We start from the raw sequence: 27,667 nt of genomic DNA, 5'->3' as shown, positions 1-27,667 counted from the left end.
GCTCCGTATGTTACACGTGTAACTAAGTGCAGGAACAAATCAGAAAAGAGAGGAATCATATTAATTCCTCCTATCAGGGTCTGGGGATCTATCATTCATTTGCTATACATCATCCTACTACTGAGGAGGTGCTAGAAGGATGTGGTGGCAGGAAATGCTATAAATTGTGCGCTTGGCTATACCACAGCATCCTGTATAATGCTACCGGCAGAAAGCGGAAGCATTTGATTCATCATGGGATACACATTTCACAAAGTGCAGCTAAAGAGAATATGGGAGCTTTATCCGCGCAAGATATATATTTTATGCAGCTTGGAGACAAGTTAGAAGCCGTTTGTTATTATATTTGACTGTTACACTGCCAGAAGCCTGCAATGTGTGTGTGGCAGTGCGGCAGCTAAAGGGTTAAGCCATGGATGGCTTGCCTTGGGGAGAAGAATTGCTCCAAAATCTAAGAGTCGGAAAGCATGGAGCAAAGGGTCTTTAGGCCTCATTATGAAAGAGGATGGGAAAAGTATATATTTATACCCCCCCCCTTCTTTTTATTTAGAACCCCAGTTTTAACATTAAAAAAAAAAGTAGCTGTAATCTGTACCATTACATGTCAACCATTGTGTTTTAAACCTTCATGCTTAGATTGTTAGCTCTTAAGGCAAGGGCATTGTTTCCATTTATGTCTGTAGCACTCACCTTGCAATTTCTTGTTTTACCAATTTAAATGTAATATTTTACAGCATGTGCTATAATAATAATAATAATAATAATAATAATATTAATATTATTATTATTATTATTATTATTATTATTATTATTATTATTATTATTATTATATGATGAAGCAGACAGGGGTGGTTCTCAGTTTTAAAAACGAGTTTTTCTTCTTGGAGATGCCTACAACCTGAGGTTGACAACCTGTGTTGGCAAAATATGTCTGCTGACAGGAATGTACAACAAACATAAGCAAAAAGCTCAGGTGTACAATTCCAGCAGTATGTAACTGCCTATATAAATGTGTGGGTTTGTGTGTATGTGTACAGTGTGCATCGGTGTGTGTACTGTATATCATTATATATCATCATCATCTTCTTCAGCCCTTGTCAATCCACTGCTAGATGAAGGCCTCCCCGATGATCTTCCAGGTACTGCAGTTGCAGCCTCTCTCTTGTCACACTGCTCCAACAAATTTTCTGATTTCATCCTCCCATCTTACTTTTGGTCATCGTTTCTGTCTTTTGATCTCCCTTGAAGTCCAGTTGAGTACAGGCATACCCCGGTTTAAGGACACTTACTTAAATAACACTCGCGAGTAAGGACATATCGCCCAATAGGCAAACGACAGCTCACACATGCGCCTGTCAGCACGTCCTGAACAGCAATACCGGCTCCCTACCTGTACCGAAGCTGTGCGCAAGCAGGGAGACTATAGAGCCTGTAAACAAATGTGTTGTTTACATCAGTTATGCACGTATATAACGATTGCAGTACAGTACATGCATCGATAACTGGAAACAAGGTAGTGCTTCACTTTAAGTACATTTTCGCTTTACATACATGCTCCGGTCCCATTGCGTACGTTAATGCGGGGTATGCATGTACCATCTTTGTCCAATGATGATCATTACTTCTTGAGATATATCCGACCCACAGACATTTTAATTTCTTCACCTTTGTGATGATGTCATATTTGTTTGGTTTCAAACTAATTAAAGAATGTATCATTATTCAATTAATTATTTAACCATTATTCATGTAATCAGTGTATGCGTGTGTGAGTGTATACATAATGTGTGTGTGTCTTTCTACAAGACTGTGCAAGTCAGTGCTTGTGCTCTGTGTATCAGTGTTTATGTGTATTAGAGTGTTAATGTGTGTGTGTGTGTGTGTGTGTGTGTGTGTGTGTGTGTGTGTGTGTGTGTGTGTGTGTGTGTGTGTGTGTGTGTGTGTGTGTGTGTGTGTGTGTGTGTGTGTGTGTGTGTGTGTTAGTGAATTTCTGTAGTGGTTAGAGAGCTGGATTGCTGCAATAGGAGCCTGCTACCCATGGCTATGCAATGATTTGAGTCCCACTAGAAAGTAGGATTATTTTGCATGCTGAAAAGTCCCCTTGAAACCCCAGACACCAAAGGGTGAAACAGGAAAGAGAAAGAATGACAAGAAAATAACAATATACCAGACAACCGATAACTTTTCACTGTAAAAGTAAAGTGCAGTTTGAATTGCCAGCAGCTTACAGGCAAAAGAAAAATCCTGCAAATGCTTTTTTGCTAATTGTATTCTGATCAGACACCCCTGTAAAAGTTCAAAGCCATCTTGAAATGCGTTTGAGATGATCCTCAGTGTTAATCAGGTTATAATGTAATATGCTTCTAAAGACTCTCAAGGGACACAGCTCACTCTTCAAAGACGCTTTTGCACCTGACCTTTGACCGAAACTCCTACTGTCGATCATCACTCTTTTGGTGCTTAGTGATGTTTCTTGTCTTTTTTTCCCTTTGTACAATGCTATACAAAGTGCTATAAAATTATTCTTTTATTGCAATGTCACTTCATATTTTCCCTATCATTTGACCCCTCTATTGCCAGAAGGGTCTGCAATAGAGTAGAGCACGGCAGGGATGCACTGCTCTCTTTAGTGGAAAAGCAAAAATACTGTATATATCATCATAAACCCTTTTGCTACCAAAGGGATTTGCAGCACATTCAAAACAATATAGCTCTGTGGTACAGTGATGTGAAGTGACGCTACAGTACATGAACTGACTCTCTGAGCATCGACACATACTGTACTGTATGTGACCCTTGACACATATCACCCCATGGGGCAGATACATCAAGCGCCAGTACAGGTTAGTGTACCTGATCTGGCATTTTAGTCAATGGGCTAGAATGCCGGAACGGGTGTACAAACTGGTACTGGCACCTGATTAATCCACCCCTATGTATCAAACTCCTAAAACAGATTCCTGATGCGTGCCATTATTTTGGCTTACATATACATAAAATGTAAGAAACTTGTCAATTGTATGTTATGCATACACCCCTCTAAAATATACAAAGGAAAGGTAAGCATCTGTGTAGGTAGCATAGTAACCAGGGAGTGTTTAAAAAAGTTTTACCTAGACTATTTTGGGATAAGACTATTTGTACACTGTTGTATATGTTTAATCTAGTATCAGGGTTTGGTCCACCGAATGCTGCAGTACTGCACATGATGGATCAATAAATACATCCATTCTCAAAAGAGCTTACAATCTACTGTAATGTATTAATCTTTGCTCACTGCCAGGAACCAGATAACTAATTATTGCATTACACTGAATAGCCTCTGAAGCAATTTGTTTAAGCCCCAAGGTCATCTGCTACCAGCTTGGTCACAAAGTATGGTCCATATTTACTAAAACTGGGCTATTCAATAAGGCACCTTCCAGTCAGTTCACTTGAATGGTCTGTAATGTGTCTTGCCATAGGGGAAGGTGTCTTATGGAATAAGACTGCATAGTAAATATGGGCTTTGTTTCTATCCTTCAGTCTTCAGACTTGCTAGTTGGCTCAAAAATCCCGTAGTGCCCAGATCAAGAACAGGTTTTTGAAGAACCAACCAATAGCCTATTCATATATAAATTAGATGCACTTACCTGTATGCATTTGCATTGGTTTATCCTAAAACCTGGTGAGGCCAGTGGTCCCCAAAGAGTGGTATGAGGAACACTGGTCTAGTCCCTTCTCTGTTCTTCCACTGCCATAGTCCTGTTCGTTTTTGTTCCACTTGAGCAGCTGTAGCCTTGTGCCATCCACACCTGACCACTTTTCTATTCTACTCTAATCCTTTCTCAGCCAACTATTCTGCTGCTCGTTTGTTTTCCCATTTTTTGTTCTTGCTCTTGACAACTGCAACCTGGCTATAAACAGTGGCAGGCATAAAGAGATATGATGACTTGCCCAAGGTTACAATGAGCAGTCTTTATTCCAGCTAAATAAGGTCATACAGATTATGACAGCAGGGCTAGGCTTCTCCAAACATCTCCTTCAGCACAACGTAGTATCAATCAGTCATTCCATAAGGCAGCTCCTGGGTAATTTTCTTGGTACCACATTGTATGGGGGTGACAAAACTCATATTTGAGGTTTCTAATAAAACAAAAATACTAATTTTAAACAATTCTTCTCATTATTTTCCTAACTTTCTCTTTGCATCACCTTCTCTCTTATAACTGACAGCAAGACTTCTTTTTTAGTAAACACTGCTAACACTCCACTTTATTCAAACACAATCCCCTATAATGAGCACTGTTTAGAGTGATCACGCTGGGCTGACCAGCATCTAGAACTGCCACCTTCAAGGACAGCGTCAGAAAGGGCTGTTATTTTAATTGGTTAAAAATAGGTTGGAAGATTGAAAAACCTGAACGGTAATCACTTACCTTAGGGGCGAAACGGCCGGTGGCTGACTGTCCTTGGCGGCGGCTGAATGTCCGCGGCAGAGTGGCTGCGGCGAAAGGTACCATTTCATCAAACGATGTCTCTTTGCATAAAGTTGACAAATTACCTACGTTAAATGGGAAACACAATTCCCCAATCTGATGGAGTTACAGCAAATAAAAGTGCAGTGCACCAAAGCAAAAATGACAGCGTGCTGTGTGTATATAGACTCACGTAGCATCAAGGCATTTAGCTACTTTAACCTTGCTATCATTTGATCCAGTGGGCAATTTGGGGAGTGGAGCAACTGGAAACACTGACTATATTATACAGTAAAGAAAACAGCATTTAGTATTTCAGCCTCATAATGAATATTTCCATAATGATTATATGGGGTTTCGTATTAATCCCTAAAAAAAAAAAAAGAAGGTACCCGAACTTAAAAACAAAATAGGTCCCCCAGGGTGTCTTCCCCCCAATAGTAGCTTTTTATATATTAAAGCACATTCCAAAAGGTGTGCATTTAATCCTTTCACTGCCAGAGGACCTTACAGCACATTACATAGCAATAAATTGCAGGCCCACTCTTGCAGCTACAGGGTTAACCGTCCATATCCTGAATAGGGTCATAGAAAGATAAAAGCAATATTTATTTACTTATAAAATATTTTACCAGGAAGCAATATATTGAGAGTTACCTCTCGTTTTCAAGTATGTCCTGGGCAATAGACCCAGGATGCTGCACAACCAGGATATATATATATATATTTTTTTTATTTATCTCTTGGAATCTTCCTCTGTATGTCCATTTCTGTAGCTTACAGCACTATTCTGATCTATTACCAAAAACACAGAAACAAAACAAAATCAGCTGCTTTGAATGTTCTGCTTTGATTTTTCATTAGCCGGAACGTCTGCCTCCTGCCAGGAGTGGTTTACATCTCTTCCATCAGAGAGGCTCCGAACTTGACCTAATAGGAACTTAAATCCCACTGATCCATTCCTTCCATCTGTTACTGAAATTGATTCCAATCTAGCAGAGACAAAGCCCACTCTCACAACTTTAAATACATGCAGCGGTCCAAGCACAATTCTACCTTTAATATTATTTAGCAATCTGCAGATTTGTATCTTTAACTCACTTAAGGCTGCCAGCAACACAGAAATTACTTACAGGCAATCCTTCCTACAACCAAGGGAACTAATGGTGGTAGTAGTAGTATATTTTCAGTAGGTTACATTTAGGTGACACCATTCTATCAAATCAGACACACGTATTTTTAAAATAGTTTTTTTTCATCATGTCTCCATAATAACCAAAGGCTTTCCCATATTTCTACAACCTTTACTTAGTCTCTTTTTGTGATAAGAATGTAAACTATTGCATACACGGAGACACTGTTTAGCCAGAGTCTTCCCATTGTGATGTTGTATTGGCTAATGATGGCAGCATGATGAGCTTACATGTATACTGGCAAAGAAAAAGAATGACCATATAACATTTGAATTAAACTGACCTGAAGAATATATAGTACTGTACAAATGGACTAATTTTTACACAACAAGCAAATAAGTGAAATTTGACTTTAAAGGTGGGGTTATATCTATCTAAGGAAGCCAATTAAAATGTTACATTTGTCTTTTTTTCAAACGCGTTGGGGTCTATGTTTACTATGTGGAACCTTTAACCTTTTGAGTGCCCCATGAAGTAGTTAGCAGTTCACTCCATGGGCCCCATGTCGTAGTGGCCACATGATGGGCTTTTAGCTCGGTTTCTAGACGAGATCCCGTTCAGCGTTCCTGTGCATCGGAGCGGGAGGCATGGAAGAGGAAGACTGATCCGTAATGGCGCAATCACATCATCACTTCATGGAGCGGACACATGATGGTAATCGGCCGGAGGGGGTGTGGCACTCTGGTGGTACCGCAGGCCCTCCACAGATAATCAAGACCCTTCAACAATATCTGCTAGGTTATCTGTGGAGGTAAGGAGAGTAAAGGTTGGAAGGTTTTTATGGGTTGCTTTTATAGGTGCTAGGTCCATGGAACGTTTGTAAGAGTACATACAAGAACCCATTGGTTGAACCTTCACTTAGCCACAGCAGATAAGTGGATAATGAAATACAAACTTCCCATGGACCCAGCACCCATATAAACAACTCATAAAAAGGCTTACAATCTCAGCACATCAGTGCTACAATGTGTTCAGATGCATGTGTGTGTGTATGTACCACTGTGTGATGGCGAATTTGTGCAGTAGCGTGACAGAGCATTAGATGTTGGCATTAGCAGGGTCAGCAGCTATAAATGGCAGTTTGCTTATAAAATATTTAACGTCTGACTCCCCTGCTCACTACATATATATAGTTTGATGGTGTACTTATGTTAAATGACATTGATGTGTACAGTATGATATTTGTAACTTCATGTGTCTTAAGATGACAATAAAAGTCAAAAATAGATGACAACCAAAATGACAACAATGCCATTTTCCTCTCCTCAATTTTTTAATCATATAGCCATCAGAAATGCTTAAAGAAAACCGAAATAGAAAAAGAAAATACATATTCAAAATAATAATAAAAGACAATAATAATAAAATATAATAATTATTGTGTTTAAAAACAAATAGAAAAAAAAAATAAGAAGTGTATTTAACATGTTTAGGCTGCAGAGGGATTTGCTGGCCCCCTGTCAACCAATGGGTTAAACATTGTTTTTTCCTGACTGAATGCACTTTTATCAGCTTATATCTTGGACATGTATTTTCTGCTGTGTTATTGGAACGAGTGTAGGTTTCAATCTGTGCGTCGGGCAGCTGCTGGTAATATCTCACTAACTTGCAGTTGCACACGTCCAGATTTCCAAGAGCCAAAGTTGGCTGATCTATCATGTTATCAGAGCCAATAACACCAGTCCCCAATGTAGTTAGGATTTTAAAGTGATTTCAAATGGAGTCAAAGGGAAATAAGTGGAAGGTTTCAAGATCTCTTATTTTGCCTGCTGTCGTTCATGGTGCAGTATATGGTCTGTTCTGACATGCTGCTAGCCAACTGTGATCCCTAAAAATGATGTCACTGTAGCCAGTTCAACTACTTTTTATTCCTTAAAGGAGTAGTCCAAGCAATATCCTACGTGTTTTTTTTTAAATTAGTTATATAGTATTAGATAAAAATATCACCATTAGAAATTTAGTATCTGTGACAAAACAGTGACCAAAGACAAAGAAGTTTCACTTAAAATGCACATGCTCAGCCATAAAATGCCATTTTTTATGAATTTTAATATACTGAGCATCTTTTGATTTCTATAGCAGGTTTTAACACACCTCAAGCAATTTCTTCAAAGTACAGGTCTCCTCTAATACAGAGATATGAAGTAGAGCTATACTCACAAGTTCATAATGCAATTCTCCATTTAATGTAACAGCCAAGAACAGTGGAAAAACAAAGTTTCAGGTCCCATGTGGACATTTCATCAGGTTTTAACACATCTCCCCAGAAGTGCAAGATATTTGTAACACTTTCCTGTTTGTGATAATGTGTTGCCAATATTCCCAGCAGTTTGAGCTGTAAACTGTAACAATAGATAATGTTAGCTGAGTAACATGAATACAAGGATTGTTTTGAAACTCTAAGGCAGTCAAAGTGGACAATGGGATACAGGATTTTGCGGATTACATGAGAATGAATCAATCGACAGTTTAGGTAATTCATTTTCAATAAAGCTAATCAAATGCAGTATGTATATAAATTGTGATATCTCCGTCACAGCGTAGGATTTTATGTCACAGATTAATGCACGAAACGTAGTATTTCTCTATATGGGGTTTATTTACAAGAATAAATGATACACTAACAGGTCCACCGTCCCTTTAAGTCAAAACAAAATCATAAAACAAACGCCTACTTCTCTTAGGAGACTAACTGCACATTCAGCTTCAACCCTTACTAACTGGATGGACAGCAAAGCTGGTTACCACCCTAAAACAGGTACTGTTATAGCTAACCATATACAGTCTCTGCACACAGCAATATAGTGGTTCTCTTATCTGTTATTCCAGGGTTTGGAGCAGACGTCCCCACTTCAGCATGGTCTCGCGTCCTTCCTTCCTAGGGGAGCTAAGCCCCACGAGAGCTCAGAGAATCTTTCCTCTGTAAGTCCAATGTTAAGGACAGGACATCCCTGCTTCAGCATGGTCTTGTGTCCTTCCTTCTTCTTCTTTGATTAACAATCCAGGCAGTCCCAGCAGGCTCCGTGACCACCATCCAGCGGGCCTAGGAAACTGTGCCAGCTTTCCTTGCTGGGGAGAACTCTTCTCTGTCCCCCTTCTCTGGGAACAGCAGTCTCTCTCAGCGTGTAGTCACTTACTGACTTTTAAAACTCCATTAGCAATCAGGAGTTCAACCTGCTCAATTAGAAAGCAGCTGCTGCAGGCTTCTCTAGGGAGTTTAACTCTCTGTGCGCTGAAAAGTCCCATAGCTGCCCTATTCCAGCACCTATGGTATCACATATCACCCTCCCCAGTGTAACATTGTCCTGTGAAGCGGCCCGTGCACTATTCCCGTGCACCAGCCTCTTTGTCAGAGATGTCTGAGATCCATCTCTATTTTTTCCTTGCCTTCCAGTTGACTAATTTTTCCTTCAGAGCAATTACTAGGCCTTCTGGGCCTGCAGACTGATACTTCGCTACCTCTTTCTCTTGTGCCAGTTTGAGTTTAGGGTTGAAGCTCTGCTTTAGTTGTGTCCCTTCTTGCAAAGGTTTGTGAGCATCCTGCTGTCTGTTATAGTAGTTCTCTCTGCCAGGACTCTATGCCCCTCTGTGACCATGACCTCTTTGGTTAGTTCAGTGCACTCACTTTCCAGTGACTGTTTAACCTTCTCTTGTGGAGACCATAATTCCACTTCAATGCTGATGGTTTCTAGGGAACTTGTAGCCGGGATGACCTCCATTACTTGGTTTTCCATTTTTTTTCTGGAACATGTTTCCTATTCTTGTCACTTACACGATGATCTATGGTTGGTTCAACACCATTTGGCTCCAGTACTTCAACTTGGGCGGGTTTCTCCTTAACCCCAAGTGCACTCCATAGCGACTCTCTATTACAGTCGGCAGACTCATAGGATTAGGCCTTCCTTTCTTGATTTCATAACTTATTCCGATGGGAGTACCGCTGGATAATCCATGAGGTCTTTCTCAGTTTACCATCACGGACTCTCTTCTGTCCCATTCTCATCCGAGACACTATCGTTGGTGTGGCTGCTCTCATTTCAAGGAATCCACATTGAACCCCATGGGCACTGCAGTACGACTGGATTCTTACTGTGCTACTCCATCGCAACTTGGTCCTTCCATTTCGTGCCTTGTGGAAAGTAGACTGTGGTAGTGCAACAGCATTGTAGTCACGCTTACAGGCGCGCACAACTGGCTCAGGCACTTCAAACTTTGCATTTTCGTTTTGCAGTTGAGCGGTGTCCCCAGCTCTCACTATACCCTTGTCTTCACGGGCATTAGTTTCTGGGGGATATAGGCGTTTAGGCCAGGCCAATACCTTTACAGTGGAGCCTCCTTCTGTTTTAACAATACCACCATCTTTTCTATGGACTGCTTCTGTGACCCAAGTGTCTGTTTTAGGTTTGTAACCTTTTTCTCCAACTTCATCTGAGAAACCTCCTGCTGTGCAGCACTAGAGTCCAACGTAGCGTCCAGCTCAGTCTTCAGATCCTCGAGCTCCTCGCCCAGGTCACGCTTTTGTTTCTCTGCCATCTTGCGGCCAGCACGCTCAGACTCCAGGTCCTTCCTCAGGTCTTTAAGCTGTCCTTGTGCATTTCTTTTTCCACTCAGTGCAGCTACAAGTTCAGGTTCTTTGGCGATTCCACATCTCTCAGCAGATTTAAAGCAAGGCTTAAATCTGTTTCCTTTTCTCTATTTCTGACCTGCAGCTCCTCCTTGGCTTTCTCCAGCTACAGCCGTGCCCTCTCATTGGCCGTGTGGTCCAACAGCTTGCGGGTATCGACCCACGTACCCTGGTCTGATCTGGCCTGTTCCCTGTACCCTGTAGTCCTGATTACTTACTAAAGGCCCTTGCCTATTATATGGCTTGTCCCATTTGTTTCCTGCTCCTTAGTCTCAGTTCCTGCTCCTCTGCCCTGCTCCTGCCTTCCTGTTGTTGACCCCTGCCTGACCCAGACGATCCTGCTTGCTGCCTGCCACCGAACCCTGCCTGTGACCGACGATCCAGCTTGTTGCCTGCCTCTGACCTGAGGCATGTGACCCCAACAATCCTTGCCTGTTCCCCGCTGTTCCAGCCACCAAGATCCTACCCGCTCCAGGAGTCTCCCCATGACAATCGTCCATCTCGGTTTCATAGCGCAATGTGAGGCAGGCCACCTGACGGTCACCTCCTCCCTCTCGGCGAGCTGTATCTGCAGTTTTTCAGTTTGATCCTGCTACTAGATTGGTCATTACTCGAGTCTAGGCGCAAAGTTTACCTTTCCTGTCTTGCCTTCAAATACTTTCTGGGCAAGCTACCCATCTATCTGAACAAACTCCTCACCCCTACCACATGCAGCACTTATCATCTGAGATCAGACTCCAAAAGACTCATGGTCCCAAGGCTCAACAAAGTATCCGGCCGCTCCTCCTTCTCTTACCGTGCACCCCAAAACTAGAACAACCTACCGGAGACTCTCACATCCACCACCAGTTTAAGTTCTTTCAAAACTAAGGCTGTCTCACATTTTAATCTGGTCTGTAACTGCTACATAAGCCTATAATATACATCTTCTTTAACTGTGCATGCAATGTATTGTATATAATGTATACCCTGTTCATTTATGTCCAGCAGAAGAAAAAGAGCGCAAAAACAGTGCACTGCCAGGGAGGCAGGTGGTAAGAAAAATAAAATACTATTTATTCAGCACCACTCAGTAAACATAACCCAAGGGGTAAGACAAAAACTCCTACGCGTTTCGGACCATAGGGGTCCTTTATCAAAGGACCCCTACGGTCCGAAATGTATAGGAGTTTTTGTCCTACCCCTGGGGTTATGTTTACTGAGTGGTGCTGAATAAATAGTATTTTATTTTTCTTACCACCTGGCTCCCTGGCAGTGCACTGTTTTTGCTCTCTTTGTCTTCTACTGGACTTATCTCTACAGTTTGCACGCCATTTGGATGGACTATTCAGGATATTTGAGGACAGATGGAGAGGGTACCTTTATTAGCACTGGCATGTCTCCAATGAGGCTACATCAGGGTTCTTGCGGCATTCATGATTGTTTCCTTCAGGAGATTGGTGTTTTGGTCACTCACATATCACACTTCACTGCTATACCCACTCCTTTATTTACTCTGTCCTCCAGTCCTGGTTTATCATTATGGACATTTGTGCAAAAGGTTCCACCATCTCTGGAGCACCCAATTCTCCATATACCCCTGTTCATTTATGTAACTGTATTTGTAACCATGTATTATTTGTCATATTAACTATGTCCAGGACATACTTGAAAATGAGAGGTAAATGAGAGGTAACTCTCAATGTATTTTTTCCTGGTAAAACATTTTATAAATAAATAAATAAAATAAGTCCCCTCTCAGGGCCTTCACCACTTCCTGGTGCTTGCTCTGGGTTGTCTCAATAAACTGTGTACATGGTTGCAATTGGTGACATTACGTTAGTATATACCTATATATATATATAGGTAATACGATACCGTGTGACCGAATATCAGAGGCCGCACTCCACGAGGTAGTCAAAAGATTTTGTATTTAGTGAGACATAAAAACCAACATTTCGGTCCTCCACACGGGACCTTTCTCAAGGTGTCATCACATACAATACAAAATCTTTTGACTACCTCGTAGGAGTGCTGCCTCTGATATTCGGTCATACGGTATCGTGTTACCTATTTGGTTTATATAGGATTTGCACCCACTTTCATCTACCTGACGGAGTGCCTTGCTCTTATCTATTTATTTATTTATATATATATATATAAAATATATATATATATATATAAAACCATAATACTGAGTTAAGTTATGGTGAGTAAAAAAAGTGACAAAAACCCTCCACAGGAAAGCAAAAATGCAAATATAACTGTATGCTCATCTGCATGTCTTAGGCAGGTCTGCAACCCCACCTTTCCCCATTATCACCCAGCATACAGCACTTCCACTGCAGCAAGGGATTCTGGGAAATGACATGCAAATGAGCACACAGTGTCACTTTTTGCCTCAATAACCATTTTTAACATGGTTCCCTATAGGCTTAAGCTTGCTGCATGGTCACAGCTTTGAGCACAGCCAGGGTTAAGGTGCATATCCAGAAAACCACCCACAGACAGCCGTTTCGACCTTGATGGGTATCATCAGTGTGGGGTTGATTTAACTGGGTATGCAAGAGAGGCTATGGGATAGGCTAAACCATAATACTGAGTTAAGTTATGGTGAGTAAAAAAAGTGACAAAAACCCTCCACAGGAAAGCAAATATGCAAATATAACTGTATGCTCATCTGCATGTCTTAGGCAGGTCTGCAACCCCACCTTTCCCCATTATCACCCAGCATACAGCACTTCCACTGCAGCAAGGGATTCTGGGAAATGACATGCAAATGAGCACACAGTGTCACTTTTTGCCTCAATAACCATTTTTAACATGGTTCCCTATAGGCTTAAGCTTGCTGCATGGTCACAGCTTTGAGCACAGCCAGGGTTAAGGTGCATATCCAGAAAACCACCCACAGACAGCCGTTTCGACCTTGATGGGTCTCATCAGTGTGGGGTTGATTTAACTGGGTATGCAAGAGAGGCTATGGGATAGGCTAAACCATAATACTGAGTTAAGTTATGGTGAGTAAAAAAAGTGACAAAAACCCTCCACAGGAAAGCAAATATGCAAATATAACTGTATGCTCATCTGCATGTCTTAGGCAGGTCTGCAACCCCGCCTTTCCCCATTATCACCCAGCATACAGCACTTCCACTGCAGCAAGGGATTCTGGCAAATGACATGCAAATGAGCACACAGTGCCACTTTTTGCTTCAAAACAATTAATATGGTTCCCTATAGGCTTAAGCTTGCTGCATGGTCACTGTTTGAGCACAGCCAGGGTTAAGATGCATAGCCAGCAAACCCACCCACAGACAGCCGTTTCGACCTTTATGGGTCTCATCAGTGTGGGGTTGGTTATACTGGCTATACAAAAATGAAGCAAGGATAGGTTTTACCATACTTAGTTAAGATATGGTGGGTAAAAAAAGTGACAAAAATCCTCCACAGCAAAGCATATAGCAAATGGAAATATTACAGTATGCTCATTTGCATGTCCTAGACAGGCCTGCAACCCCTCCTTTCACCATACACACACACACACACACAGGCAATACTATACGCGTTGAAACAAAATCAGAGGCAGCACTCCAATGTATAATCAAAAAAGTATATTGTGAGTTACCAAGACACCATAACCGACACCCCATCGAGAGAGAGAGAGAGAGAGAGAGAGAGAGAGAGAGAGAGAGAGAGAGAGAGAGAGAGAGAGAGAGAGAGAGAGAGAGAGAGAGAGAGAGAGAGAGAGAGAGAGAGAGAGAGAGAGAGAGAATGTGCCTGCTGTTCAAATACACTTTTTCATTACTACCAAGAGTGCTGTCTCTTCTTGCTGTGTGTCCCTTGATTCCCTGGATTCCATGGTCTGCCTAGTAAGGAGCCTTTCATTATACCTGTTCTTATGGGACTAGCACCTGTTTACATCTGTATTTGTGTGCCATCTGCTCTTTTATACTATATATATATATATATATATATATATATAAGCTATATGATACCGTTTGACCGAATATCAGAGTGCTGCCTCTGATATTCGGTCAAACGGTATCGTATAGCTTATTTTGATTTTTATAGGATTTGCACCCACCAATATCTACCCGACGGAGTGCCTTGTTCTCACTTATCCACTATATATATATATATATATATATTTATATATATATATATATATATATATTGTGTGTTTTAATTGGCACTGGAGTGCTAAAACACTGCCAGAGAGGTCAGCGACGCATTTCCAATCAACTTTATCCTTTATCTGTCCTAGCAGTAGGAGAAATAATGAATATTGATAGCAGTATTATTGGAATAGGGGAACATTATTGACGTATGATGCTCTCCATGTTAATTGGCTAGTGCCATTTCTACTACTAAAAGTGTACCGAACCCCGGCATCTGCCACTGTTTGGTTTTCAACGCTGATTGTATCCGGTCCTGTTGTAAGTAGGGTTTGGGGTTTTAACCCCTTGATGACCCACTGTAACAGGATCCTCTGTGTTTTATAATAAATTAGTTTAATATTTTCAGCTTCTGTGTTTCATGTTTGATGTTGTCTGTATTTTTTGTTTTCTTGTAGTTTTGTGTTACCATGCAGTATGCACTATGATCTTTTCTTTTGTGTTTATCCGCATGTCACGGACCTATTCTATGGAGTCTCTTCAATGATTTGGACAGATTGGACTTTCATTCATTTTGGACTCATTGGACATTATCATTTATCGTTGTGGGCGCTGGTTTGTATTTGTTTAACTGGACCCCGGCATATGACACTGATTCAGGGTTGCATGCTGGCAAAAACAAAAGGGACTTTTTTTGACGCACTCCATGTTTTATTCTTAATTTAATCTTTATATCAAACACTATCAAAACCATGCAAATATGTCAAACTGAATAAAAGTTTCAGATTTTTTTAAGCTTATGTCAATTATTCAATATTCAATTATCAAATGGATGGAGAGTATAAAACCTTTGTTTCAAATCTTTGTTAACTAGAAAGTTTTCTTATTTGCCGGATATCTGTTAAAATGTAACATATTGAAAATAGTCCAGTTTTTGTTTTCCTGGGTTGGATACAGCTACTGTAGACGAGCTTCATATGACATATGCTGCACAAAATAAAAAACTAGCAACATAGAACTAATGACCTCAGAACTCAGAAGTACCTGCTGTGAAGTAGAAGCACAATGGTCCAGTGCCACTGACAACATTGGAGCGATGTGCCTGAAATTTGTTTTCGAAATGCAGCTCTGCTCCATTAGGAAATGTCATCCTTACGGTCGGACTCATTATCAGATCCTTATAGGACAAACTGCAAATAATACTCTCGGAAATATTTCTGCCGAAAAACAATGGTGCCTCCACGGTCATTTACACGATAGGTTTTTATTGTGAGAATATATCATTGCACATTCTAATGCTGTATATTTCCAATTATCATCATGGAAGCTCGGGAAAGTATTTCATGCCCAGCTAATCACATGTCAGTTCTTCTTGAAATATTTCTCTAGAAAAGGGGCTGTTACTCAGCACTGCTGTTAACGCAACACAAGGTAAATTTTCATGAAAATATAGCAGTGCATTTCTCAGCTGATTTATTGCATAACATTATCATACACAATGTAAACAATCATATTTATAGTCCATCTAGTTAGTTAATGCTAAAAGCATTGAAGACATACATCTTTTAAACTGCACATATGCTTAAAATGCTAATGTACCAATACTGCAGGAACTATATTGTGTGCACTTTGGGCACTGGGATGTCTTGGGAGAAGGGTCCAATACATGCCTCAAGATGGGATAAAAACCAAGGCCCATTTAGCCACTTGGCAAACTAGGCAGTCGTCTAGAGCAGCAAAAACTGGGGATCCCATGTAGTAGAGAGGCTTGGTTGTGAGGTGGTGCAGCGGCCATAGAGAAAAAAGGTAAAACCGGACTGCCGTCGGATGACGTACAACAAAAGATTTAGTAGCACATAAATACAGTGATGGATGATCCCCTTATGCATTTCATGCAGATACCTGCACTTTATCAAAGATAAGATAAGACTCTTTGATAAAGCGCAGGTATCTGCGTGAAACGCATAAGAGGATCATCCCTCGCTGTATTTACGTGCCAATAAATCTTTTGTTGTATTTCATTTGATGGCAGTCCGGTTTTACCTTTTTTCCCTATGGCAGCTGCACCACCTGACAACAAGCCTCTCTACCGATGTCTCCCCGGCAGGAGCACGCCGACAGCCCCTGATAACCCACGGAATGGAATGAGTAACTTATTCAGCATTTTAAACTCACTCCACCACCGACTTTTATTACATTGGGCTTCTTTGCTTTATACAACTACAGACTCACACAATATGCTCCTAAACGTTTAGGCTTGTGAGCCTGCTTCCAGTGTGGTTTCCAATACACCCATCAGGATACATAATGGCTTCATGGTATCAGGGATGATGACTCTATGGGATAATTTATTTGGGTTTACAGACACTGTCTGGGACATCATGTATATTTTTCTTTACACTCAGAGATGAACTTTCATTCTTTGTATTGTATAGACTATCATCTTAGCAGCATCACTGGGGGTTTTGCTCCCATTACCTGTGCTGTATGATTCCATGTAGTAGCAGGGCCACTGACAGGGGTGGACAACTGGGAATAACTGTTTCAGGCCCAGTGGGTCAGGGGGCCCGGGAACCCTCCTTGCACCCTAACATCTGCCAGATCTGCAGAAGTGCCTCTGAGAGGGGGCCTGCTGGAGCCGGTAGTACTGACAGGTACCTCTGGGGTTACTCTCTGATGGGCACTTCTGTTGGGCTCCTCTGGAAGGCCAATTGACAGGCCCATTGCAGTGTGATCCCCTTCCAGCAGGCCTCCAGCTGGCCCCCTTCATCCTCCAATGTTGCAGGTAAGCACACTCTGCTTCCCCATCCTCCAAAGCTGCAGGTAAGCACGCTCTGCTCCCTCACCCCACCTTTTGTTGTGACCCTCCCTGCCCCACAAGCCGATATGTTTTCCCCCAGGTCCATACTATACCTCTTTCTCCTCCCTCCCCCTCCCAGGCACATAACTACCCCACAACCTCCCAAAGCACATAACTACGCCCCACCATGCACATATCTAACCCTCCCCCCAGGCCCACAACTATATCTCCCACGCAAATAACTATGTCCCCCACAGGCATATAACTATATCCAGTGTTCGACAAACCTATACATTTGCTCGCCCCGGGCGAGTGGATTTAACATCGTGGCGAGCTCCTATTGACCCAGGCATCACAAGTTTGGTACTAGGTGGCGAGTAGATTTTTTTGTTGGGCGAGTAGATTTTTTGGTGATTTGTCGACCACTGACTATATCCCTCCCCACCATTGGAGAGAATGTGCATTCAGTACCATATTATCCTTTTTAATGTAATATAAATCTGTAATTATAAATGGAACATTTTATTTTCTAAAACTAAGCGAGGGGAGGGGGAAAAGGAGGCAAGGCTGCAGGTTCACATAGGACGTCTAATACCCTTGCACCAGCCCTGAATTATTTATATAAAAAAAATACCACTAAGTAATTGCCTCTCGTTTTCAAGTATGTCCTGGGCATAGAGTTAAGACAAATAATACATGGTTATATTAAATGAACAGAGGTTATGCATTCAATTCCCAGACATTTCATGGACAGTTAGATATAATTATGGGCATATGTAACATTTATATACAAGGTTAAAATTGTTAGGAGATGTAGGATATGCCGGTAATGTGTTGCTAGAAGAGGCACTTACTGTACAAGGAGCTTACAATCTATAAGTGTTGGTAAATTGAATCATTGGGTAGAGGAGATGAGAGGTTTGATGAGTTTGAGATTGTAATCGAGTAGCTTTAACATTACCAAGCATCAGCGAACGGCAGCAAATGACGACAATCTTTGGCTGCCCTTCAGCTGCGCAAAAGGCTGTCCGACTTTGAAGTGTTGCACACGTAGACTGAAGGGGTTTAAAATGAATTCAGCTGTGGTTTCAGAGTCCTTTGTCCTCCTGGGTCATCAACATTCCAGTGGGTTGGGTTGAAGAAACACATAGCAGTAAGCAAACCCAGATGTTAACCCCTAGCACGCTGGTTCCATGCAAAGTGGAGCAGCTCTTGGGGAACCCTTTCAGGCGTCCGATTAGGAAACCTATTTCATTTTCTTATGTCATAGAAAAATATTGCAAGTCAACTGACCACTTAGCCTGTTGGAAAAGCAGAGAGCATGACAAGGTTCAAATCCAGGTGAAGGATTACAAGTGAAGGGAAGTAAAGAGTGGAAAGCATTCTCATTATAAGCAATGGAGATTGTTTTGTTTTGTATACATCTGGTGCTATGTTTTGCTACACTTTTGGTGCAGTCTTAGATGGGAATGTTACCAGCAAAAAGGGGTTATTGATCCGCGCTCATGCTTCCTACAGTCTCAGGTAAAAATTAACTCCTTCCTTTTGCTGCTTCGGTGCGTGGAGATATTCCCCTTCTCCACTGAAGATCCACCGAGGATGACTCCACAGGTATGTCAGTCATAGAAAACCAAAAGGGACCAAGCCACACAAAGGAAACGCATGGCCCATTTGTTAGGCGACACCACTCGATCCCAGTGTGCGGGATAGACTGTCTCGAGCTCGGCGCTGCCTCCCTTCTACTCACGGACGGGGCAGCATGGACTGTACCACTTAAGGACCGCACTGGATAACAGATTTATTATATGTAAGCTGATACTTGTTATTTGTATTCACTTTTAATATATATTTCTTCAACCTCTGTGCTTTTTTTTTTTTTAATTTATGGGAATGTATCAACATAAAGAGCGCGCATAGAAATTTGTTGCGAGACATTGCTCAGTTTTCTATCTGTCTTTGAATCAAAAATAAGAAAGTGTTTACTGCAGTACATTTGACGCAAATTGTTAGCCAGAATAGGTTATGGCAGGGGTGAGCAAACTTTTTATGCCGAGTCCCCCTTTTCATCCATAAAATTTCTCGAGCCCCCCCTGCTTGATGTAATCAAAATCACATGAAAAAAAAAAAAAAAAACCTTTTATTAAACGGTATACAATATAAATCCAAATATGTCTAAATACTTACATATTTCAACAGCTCGCGCTTGCAAAATTAGGCTGCGTCCACGCTGCCGCTGAGAGCGGTGACATCACCAACTCTCCAAGCATGAGCGCAGGGTGTCCTGCATAATTTTGCAAGCATGGATCGGGGCTATTTGTGTGCGTTTGTGTGTGGCTGTGTGTGTGTGTGTGTGGCTGTGTGTGGCTGTGTGTGTGTGTGTGGCTGTGTGTGTGTGTGTGTATTGACTGCTGCTGAGCGCACTTCAAAGTCAATTTTGTTTGTCTCCCCAAGCGCCAAGCTTGGGATAGCGAACGTGCACAAAGGCAATCCTTTGGGGGGCGCATTCATCCACCTCTTTGCTACCTCCCTTCCCTCTCCCCCCCCCCATTTTTGTTTCAACCTTCCCCTCCCTGCTCTTTGGCTTGCTATCCCCAGTATCATCCACACTCCTACCTACATTATTATTTATTTTTTCCGTTTTCAATGTTGTGTTTTCACTTTTTTTAAATTATTTCTGTACATTCATAGTGTGATTGATATAGTGTCAGCCGACCTTTTCACTTGCAGAGGATCGCAGCACAGCAGGTTGCCAGCGGAGGAGAGCAGGAACACAGCGCTATTGCAGGGCAGACACCGGGAGGGGCGTTTGACTTCACCGTGCTCGGGCGTGCTGTGCTCCTCCCCGTACCTCCGAAGCCCCTGCGTGCGCACACACACACCATCACGAGGCCGCCACCTGCACTATCCTGTTCAGCCACCCGCACACATCTTCGTCTGCCCGGCCGTGCACATCTTCTTGGCCGCCCTTCACGCACAGCTTTTTCATCCTCCCGCGCACAGCGTCTACCGGCTCGTGCACCCAGTTTTTGCCGCACACCGCCTGCGCCCCCCTAAATAACACACTCACCACATACACACACACACACAATCCCCCCCCACACTCACACTCAATCCCCCCCCCACACACACACACACTCTATCCCACCCCACACACACACTCAATCCCCCCCACACACACTCAATCCCCCCCCACACACACTCAATCCCCCCACCCCCCACACACACACTCAATCCCCCACACACACACACTCAATCCCCCCCCACACACACACTCAATCCCCCCACACACTCTCAATCCCCCCACACACTCTCAATCCCCCCCACACACTCAATCCCCCCCCACACACACACACAACCCCCCCTACACACACACAATCCCCCCCACACACACACACAACCCCCCCTACACACACACAATCCCCCCCCCCCCCCACACACAATCCCCCCACACACACACACAATCCCCACACACACAATCCCCCCCCCACACACACACACACACAATCCCCCCCACACACAATCCCCACACACACACTCAATCCCCCTCCCCACACACACACACACACTCAATCCCCACACACACACTCAATCCCCACACACACTCAATACACACACACACTCAATACACACACACACACACACACACACACAATCCCCCCCCACACACACACACACACTCAATCCCCCCCCCCACACACACACTCAACACCCCCCCCCCACACACACACACACTTTCACCTGGGGGGGCGACATGCTCCGATGCTCCGATCCCCCAACCCCCCATGCTGCTGAAAACTGATGCGGGAAGCAGACAGGAAGAGAAGGAGGGGCTGTCTGTGTGCAGAGAGAAGCCCCGCCCTCTCTGCAAGACAGACACATAGAAGCAGCAGCACGGAGCTACTGGCCGCCCGTGCACAGCTCTGCCCGCCCCCAGGTTTCCCTGCAAGCAGCCGCGCCCCCCCTTACATAATCTTGCACCCCCCCGGGGGGGGGCGCGCCCCACAGTTTGCGCACCGCTGGGTTATGACACCTTAGACCCGGCGGATCTTTTGATGGAAATACAAGATAAGAAAGGTATTCATGCAATGCAGAATTTAAACCATCCCATTATAATCCGTGTGTCCTGTAACTCCTCATACTGGCGCTCCCCAAATCGCAAGTTGTCGCACATGATGAAAATCTTGGAGGAAAGACCATGAAACGTTGGCACAAAGAGACGTAACATGACAATCACGCTATTTGTGTACATATGTCTCCAAATTTGCCTTGTTACATCACCACCTTTGGCACGTAACACCCAAAGAGTTATATTTATAAAAGTTTCCATGACTGCAAAACAGGAGCAAAACCAATGCAGCAAATAACACATGCAGTACATTTATCAAAGCAAACAACCCCCTTCCGTTCAATGCAATTACTTTTTTTTAGATGAAGTGGTATCATCAGATTTAAGAGTCAGGACAAATTATAGCTGTAAGAGGCTATTACAATTGCAGGATGTTCCCAGTTATACCTACAAGGGCCACTGGCATGTATAGAGCAAGTTTTAAGACAATATGGAATCTTACACCCACTTACTAGTGCACTGCAGTGATGGTATGTAACAGTCGCACATGTTTATAGTTAACAGATTTCTAATAAGATGATGATGTCGAGTTTTAAGAGGGTGATTCCACTATAGGGTCCACTGATGTGTATATTTGGGATGATCCTGACAATTGATGTTTATGGAAACAACTGATGTTTATATGGCCTGTCCACACTTTTAAGTTGGACATCCCACTGAAATTTGTGGAAACAACTGTTGTGTGTAAGAGATTGATCCTCATTTTAAAGACAATACAGTACCTCACTGAACTCTGTGGGAGCAACACATGTACAGTATTAAAAAGTGTGATACTGATCCTATTTAAAGCTTGCGTGAGCCAGGAGGTGGGTATGAGAGTAATCCTGATGGTTGACCCGATAATGAGGATTAGTCGAGTTATAAAACATGAAGTTTTGTGTGGTAGGACTGTCCGGTGTAATGATCACATCAATTAATTCCCTAATGTCAGTACTGGTGATGTACTCATGAGAGTTTTATAGGGTATGCCCTTTATTGCATGGCTTTATTAAGTCAACATGTTTACTTGTATCTGTTTATATAAGGTTGCATTGACTTAGAGAAAATTGCATATGCTAATGCTGTTGTCTATATTATTTACCAGTCATGTGGACATTGTTTTGCTGAGTATGCTGACACAGAGGACAGATGGGAATGGCTTGGATCTTCTGCTGTCTATCTGTGTTGATTTAGTCTCCCGGCTGTGACAGTTTGACAACTTAGTGCCCAGAGCCAAATGAGAGAGAGCAGCTTAACAGGCTTGCAATGAACTACCTCAGGGTATGATCACGACTCCCACTGTCACTGCAAAGCAGGAGGACAGCCACATAATGCAGCATCCATGCTAAAAACATGGACGCACAGACACAAATAACCAGAGAAAACTAAACCCCTTGGCCTCCAGAGGGGCCTGTAGTACATTGATTTACAAGTACACTCAATGCCATCCTTGAAGAGCGTGCAGTCTATTTATTTTTTGTAAACTAAGAAGCAGGGAGATAATGATAATAAGCGTCCGACATCAAGATTGTAACTGGGTCCTCCCCCTTCAAAAACACTATTTCTACTGCTTGGCCATTTCTTCCCTACATAAGGGTGCACTTCAACAACAAATGTCATTTCAGTTGGTATAGGAAATCAAAGGACTTCCTGCAGACTTGTCAAAGACCTGTAGGCTGTGGCTCTGCTAAATCATCTTACGTGCAAGCGTTTGCATGGTAGTATCAGGAACAAATACATGTGCAGATGGGTACAGGTACTTTCAAGTGTCACCAACTGCAAGATACCAGGAGCAAGTCCGTAAACTTTATTGGGAGCGCTAAAAAAATGGGCGCTTTAGCTGGGAGGTGGGACGGTCCTTTCCCTGGCGCCAGTCAGGGAGCTGCAGGTCAGACAGGTGTAGAGCAGTTCTATGGAGCTGGCAGGAACCCCCAATGGTGTTGCTGGTACTAGGGCCAGAATCCCGAGCGGAGCCCAGCTACCGCTGCAACTCAGAGAGAAGCTCCAGGTGGCAGCAGATAGTCACTAGGTGCGGTGACAGATCCAATGCATTAGATCTCATTTAAGTGTTATAAGTTAAGCTGGTTACATGCCCAGAACAACGGCTTAGGTTTCTCCTATTGGAAAAAAAATCTTAATTCTTGCAAGAAGGAAGGTCACATAAGTTTAATTAATTGTAGTGAGATCTACCATATTGCATGACAATATTTAATTTTGGCATAGGAATCCTAAAAATGTTGAAATCCTCAGAATATAAACAGATTTTTCCCTGTCTCAGTTAACATAGCCACTATGGTAAAACATGAGTTGGTTATTGAGGCTTCTGGAGCAAAAGTACTGTAGCATTTAAAAGATGTATTTCTGTTCTGACCACTCAGTGAAATGCAAGGATGTCCCACAAGTGACACAGACAGACACAGACACGCACACAATTTTAAACTTGGGGGGAGGCTTCAGGTGCTGTGCCTCTCCCGCAGGCAGATGCGGAAGTTGGGCCCGTCTTCGGGTGTCAACTGGTGCGTGTTTTGGGGGCAAAGGCTGGTCCGCAGCTGGGTAGAGCTCTCCACCCCCCTACAGATGCAGCAGCCGTTATCCGAACATTCCACGGAGCCGTTTTTGTGAACTCTGCTGTATTTCACATGGCATTCACTCGTTATTCTTCCGTGCATGCTGCGTGAATGCCGCCAATCGCACCAGTCACACCTATCCCAATCCAGCAACGTGCCAGTGCCGGCACTAGTAAAAACACTAGTAAACACGTGTCTTAACGCGGGAAAGTTTGAAGAAATCATGCGGCACGACCTGGGTATGCCCAGGAATACAAATCGTGACATGTTCGGATAACGGCCGCTGCATCTGTATAATGACCATTAGTGATAATGACATGCAAAAGAGGCAAAGATCCCATATCCACTAAAGGCCATCAAGGTTAACACAGGGACTTAACTAAGGTCATACATAAAGGTTGCGTTATTCCAGGTGTGGCCATCTCCAGTCCTCAAGGGCCACATACAGGACAGGTTTTAGGGATATTCCTGCTTCAGTATAATGAAAAAAAGTGACAGAGGTCACTGAAGTTGCACTAATAGGGGACTTCAGTGACCTCTGTCACTTTTTTTCGTTATATTATTGCTTTTTCCCCGTGCACCAGGCTTTCTACACATTATTTGATATTATGGTTTCAGCGACGTCCCACTCTCTTGTCTTTCATATTCCAACTTCAGCACAGGTGACTCAAGCAGTGACTCGGCAGAATTACTGAGCCACTGATTGAGCCACCTTTGCTGAAGCAGGGATTTTTCTAATACCTGGCCTGTTGGTGGCGATTGAGTTATGGAGTTAGACCCCCATCGTTACTCCCATCCAGACTCGGAGGTCTCTATCTCTACCCATTTTAAGGTCTGGATGAAAGTAACACCATCGTAAGGTATGATTTAACTAAGGTAAAGTTAAGCCACTGTAATGCCACCTATACGTATGACATACTTAACGTGACGGTGTTGTCACACAACGCTCAGTGATGTTGAGCCTATGCTAAAGAGATGTACGACGGCCATTGTTTTTTAATAGAATTAGCTTTATGGATGTGCGTTAACCTCAGGGAAAATAACATATGTTCCTGTTTTAGGTAACATGACGTAATGAGGCCTGAGTTAACAAAGCTCTGTGGTTCTGACCCATAGATGGTGATGTATCAAAGTCTCGGAGCAGCACATATTCATCAAAGCAAAAAATACTATTGTACTCGATGGAACCTTTTAATAAAAAAATAAACACATTTTGCTCCCATTTTTCAGCTTGGACTCTTTTACACACATTTCTTGAGCCATATTCTTTCCATGTTTTCTTCTACAAAGGCTGCAAAACTAGGTCATATAAAGAGCAAAAAACTGCATCAGATTTATCAACCGAAAGCAATAGGAATTTTAGCTTTGCTAAATGCACTGGAGGGGGGGGGGGGTTGCACTGGTTGTGCTCCAGTTTTGAAGCCATGGATTTACCCTCTTGGTGACTATGTGTCAAATTGGGGGAGGTATCAATGTAAATTTGGGTCACAATTGATGTAAATTGTATAATTTTTTTCCTAGCCTCTGCATAAATGTATGAAATTCCTTTGTCCAGGTTTTGCATGTCATTGCCTTTTTCGTCGGAGGAGTTGGTGACTAGGGAAGAGTTACATGACACGCAGATTATAATAGATGTAAGCGTTGCAAACATTTCTGGTTCATAATGGAACTCTCGAAATTGCTCATGTGCATCAAAAATATTTTCTGGGGCCACTGACATGGACTGTGCTAGGTGTACAGATGTAAATGGTATGTACTAAAACAGAATGTTTGAGTACACACAAAACAAAGAAGAAAGTGCATCAAAATCAAGTTCAGCTTGGTGTTGCCTTAAAAAAGTGTGTTAAAGCGCAGAACTAAGCTGCTATTTATCAACCCCAAAAATGTATTTGACGCAGCACCGATGTTTAATTATACAGGTTAACAACATGTATTTTTTTTTTTCACAGTATGGTTATTATAAAAAATATTACAGTAAAAATGTATATTTACTAATACTATTTATAAATACAAAATACACATAATTCTCTTTTAATTTACATTGTATTTGTGTTGGAAAGAGGCCCAGTGATCAGTACAATAAAGGTCCCTGCCCTTTGCCATCCTTCCCTGGGGCTCATCTGGCTCCCAGACCTCCGAGCTACCCGGTTTTAATGTACTGAGTAGCCCCTTCATAACCTGTAACTTTGATCCTTTTATTCCTGTTGTGAACATGTAATAAAGTGTAAAAATGTGTGTTGGTGCCCAAATAAAGCATAGCCAAGGTCTCTGGACATGTAGAACTGAGAAACTCTTTCTGCAGCCCGCATGTCCATTGAAAATAGCTGCTGCTGGGACTGGAGGTTGAGGATAGGGCAGACCACAAAGAGATAGTGTCTAAGGGCGGAAATCGGGCCAGGGGTCATCCACCCAAAAAGCGGAGCAAATGGTAGCCATCCCAGCCAGAGCGATGCCAGCATAGCAGGAGATATCTGGACGGCCGGGGGAAGCCTTTGCTGAGTCCCTCTGGTAGGCGCTGCTCGCATTGGCCCATTTGTATATCTCTCCACAAGCCCTTTAACTCTCTAAGCCGCCCCCAGCAATGATTGATCAATGCAGGCAAGCTCTCATCTCCTGATTGGTCCATTAGAAACATGGGCTTCCATGACTAGCTGATTTCTATGGGCTATAAAAGGATTAATATTAATATACACTTAACTACCCCCCTTGTGTGATGGTGAGGGGGTAACCAGGCTTCATTTTTAGTTTTGGTTACCTCTGATCCGAATATTTGGGTTCAAGACTGTCATCTCCTGAGCCCAGTGAATGTAACTGCATAACCTGTACTTTGCGGTAATAAAGAATGTATGTGTTTTTGCCTTTCCAGAGATGCCAGCAAGCAGGGATTACTAGGGTTTGAGTTTCAAGGGGGGTTTTGCGGATAAATTTGTGTCAGATTGTGCCTAAGTAGTTGGGGTCTGGAGTTGTCGGTTCCCCTAAAAAGGTACCCGAGAATCATGCTTGGTTCTCGGATACATGTAGGCACATTGTCCCGGCAATATCTCCCATGGAAAACGCTTGCGCGACTCACCGCTAGGGTTCCCTGCTTCAGCACAGCCCAGAAAGGTAAATGGGCAAAGGGATGTAAAGTGTCCCTGTAACTATGAGGGGTCCCTAGGTTAAGGGGGATACCCAGTTAGTGCCCAGGTGGCCCTGAAACTTTATTGGTGTTCGTGGGCACTCCAACCATAATTATAAGGTTGTTAGGGGACTCTTAGAGTCCAGTCCAAGTCTCTGAGATAGTGTGTGGGGAATAAAGGCTAGTAGAAAATAAAGTGTAGCTTTCTATTCTATCCCCCATACCCAGAGACTTAGGATATATAAAGTGTAGCCCCGGTAAGTAATGGGGGCTATATATCTTTCTTCTACTGGTGTAAGTCCTGCTAATAGCAGGCCGCCAGTAGTTATCATGGGTTTTCCCTGCTTCAAGCCCTGCCGTAATTGGTAGAGGTAGGCACCTGACTCTGTGTGGGAAGGCATAGACACAGGGGAGGCCCTGCTGACATCATGAGGGGTGGGGCTGACTAAACTTAGTTGCAGTTCCTGTCTGTGTGCAGGTAGTTAGTGTTGGAGTGCCTGACTGGACAGTCAGAGCAGTAAGTTAGCTAGGTTCCTGTGGAGTAGGGCCTAGTAGCAATAGGTGGACCAGTGCCCTTCACCCTGCTTAGGGGGTGAGGGAAGAGCTAGCCCCACCCTGAGCGCCCTGGCTGGGGGTGGAGGCACGGAGCAAAGAGCCCCAGACAGCCCATCCTGCGGGTGCATTTCTGGAGGGAAAGGAGAAGGAGGAAAAG

This window comes from Ascaphus truei, chromosome 9, assembly GCF_040206685.1.
Source record: "Ascaphus truei isolate aAscTru1 chromosome 9, aAscTru1.hap1, whole genome shotgun sequence".
NCBI lineage: Eukaryota > Metazoa > Chordata > Amphibia > Anura > Ascaphidae > Ascaphus > Ascaphus truei.
Note: the sequence above shows the minus strand (reverse complement) of the source record.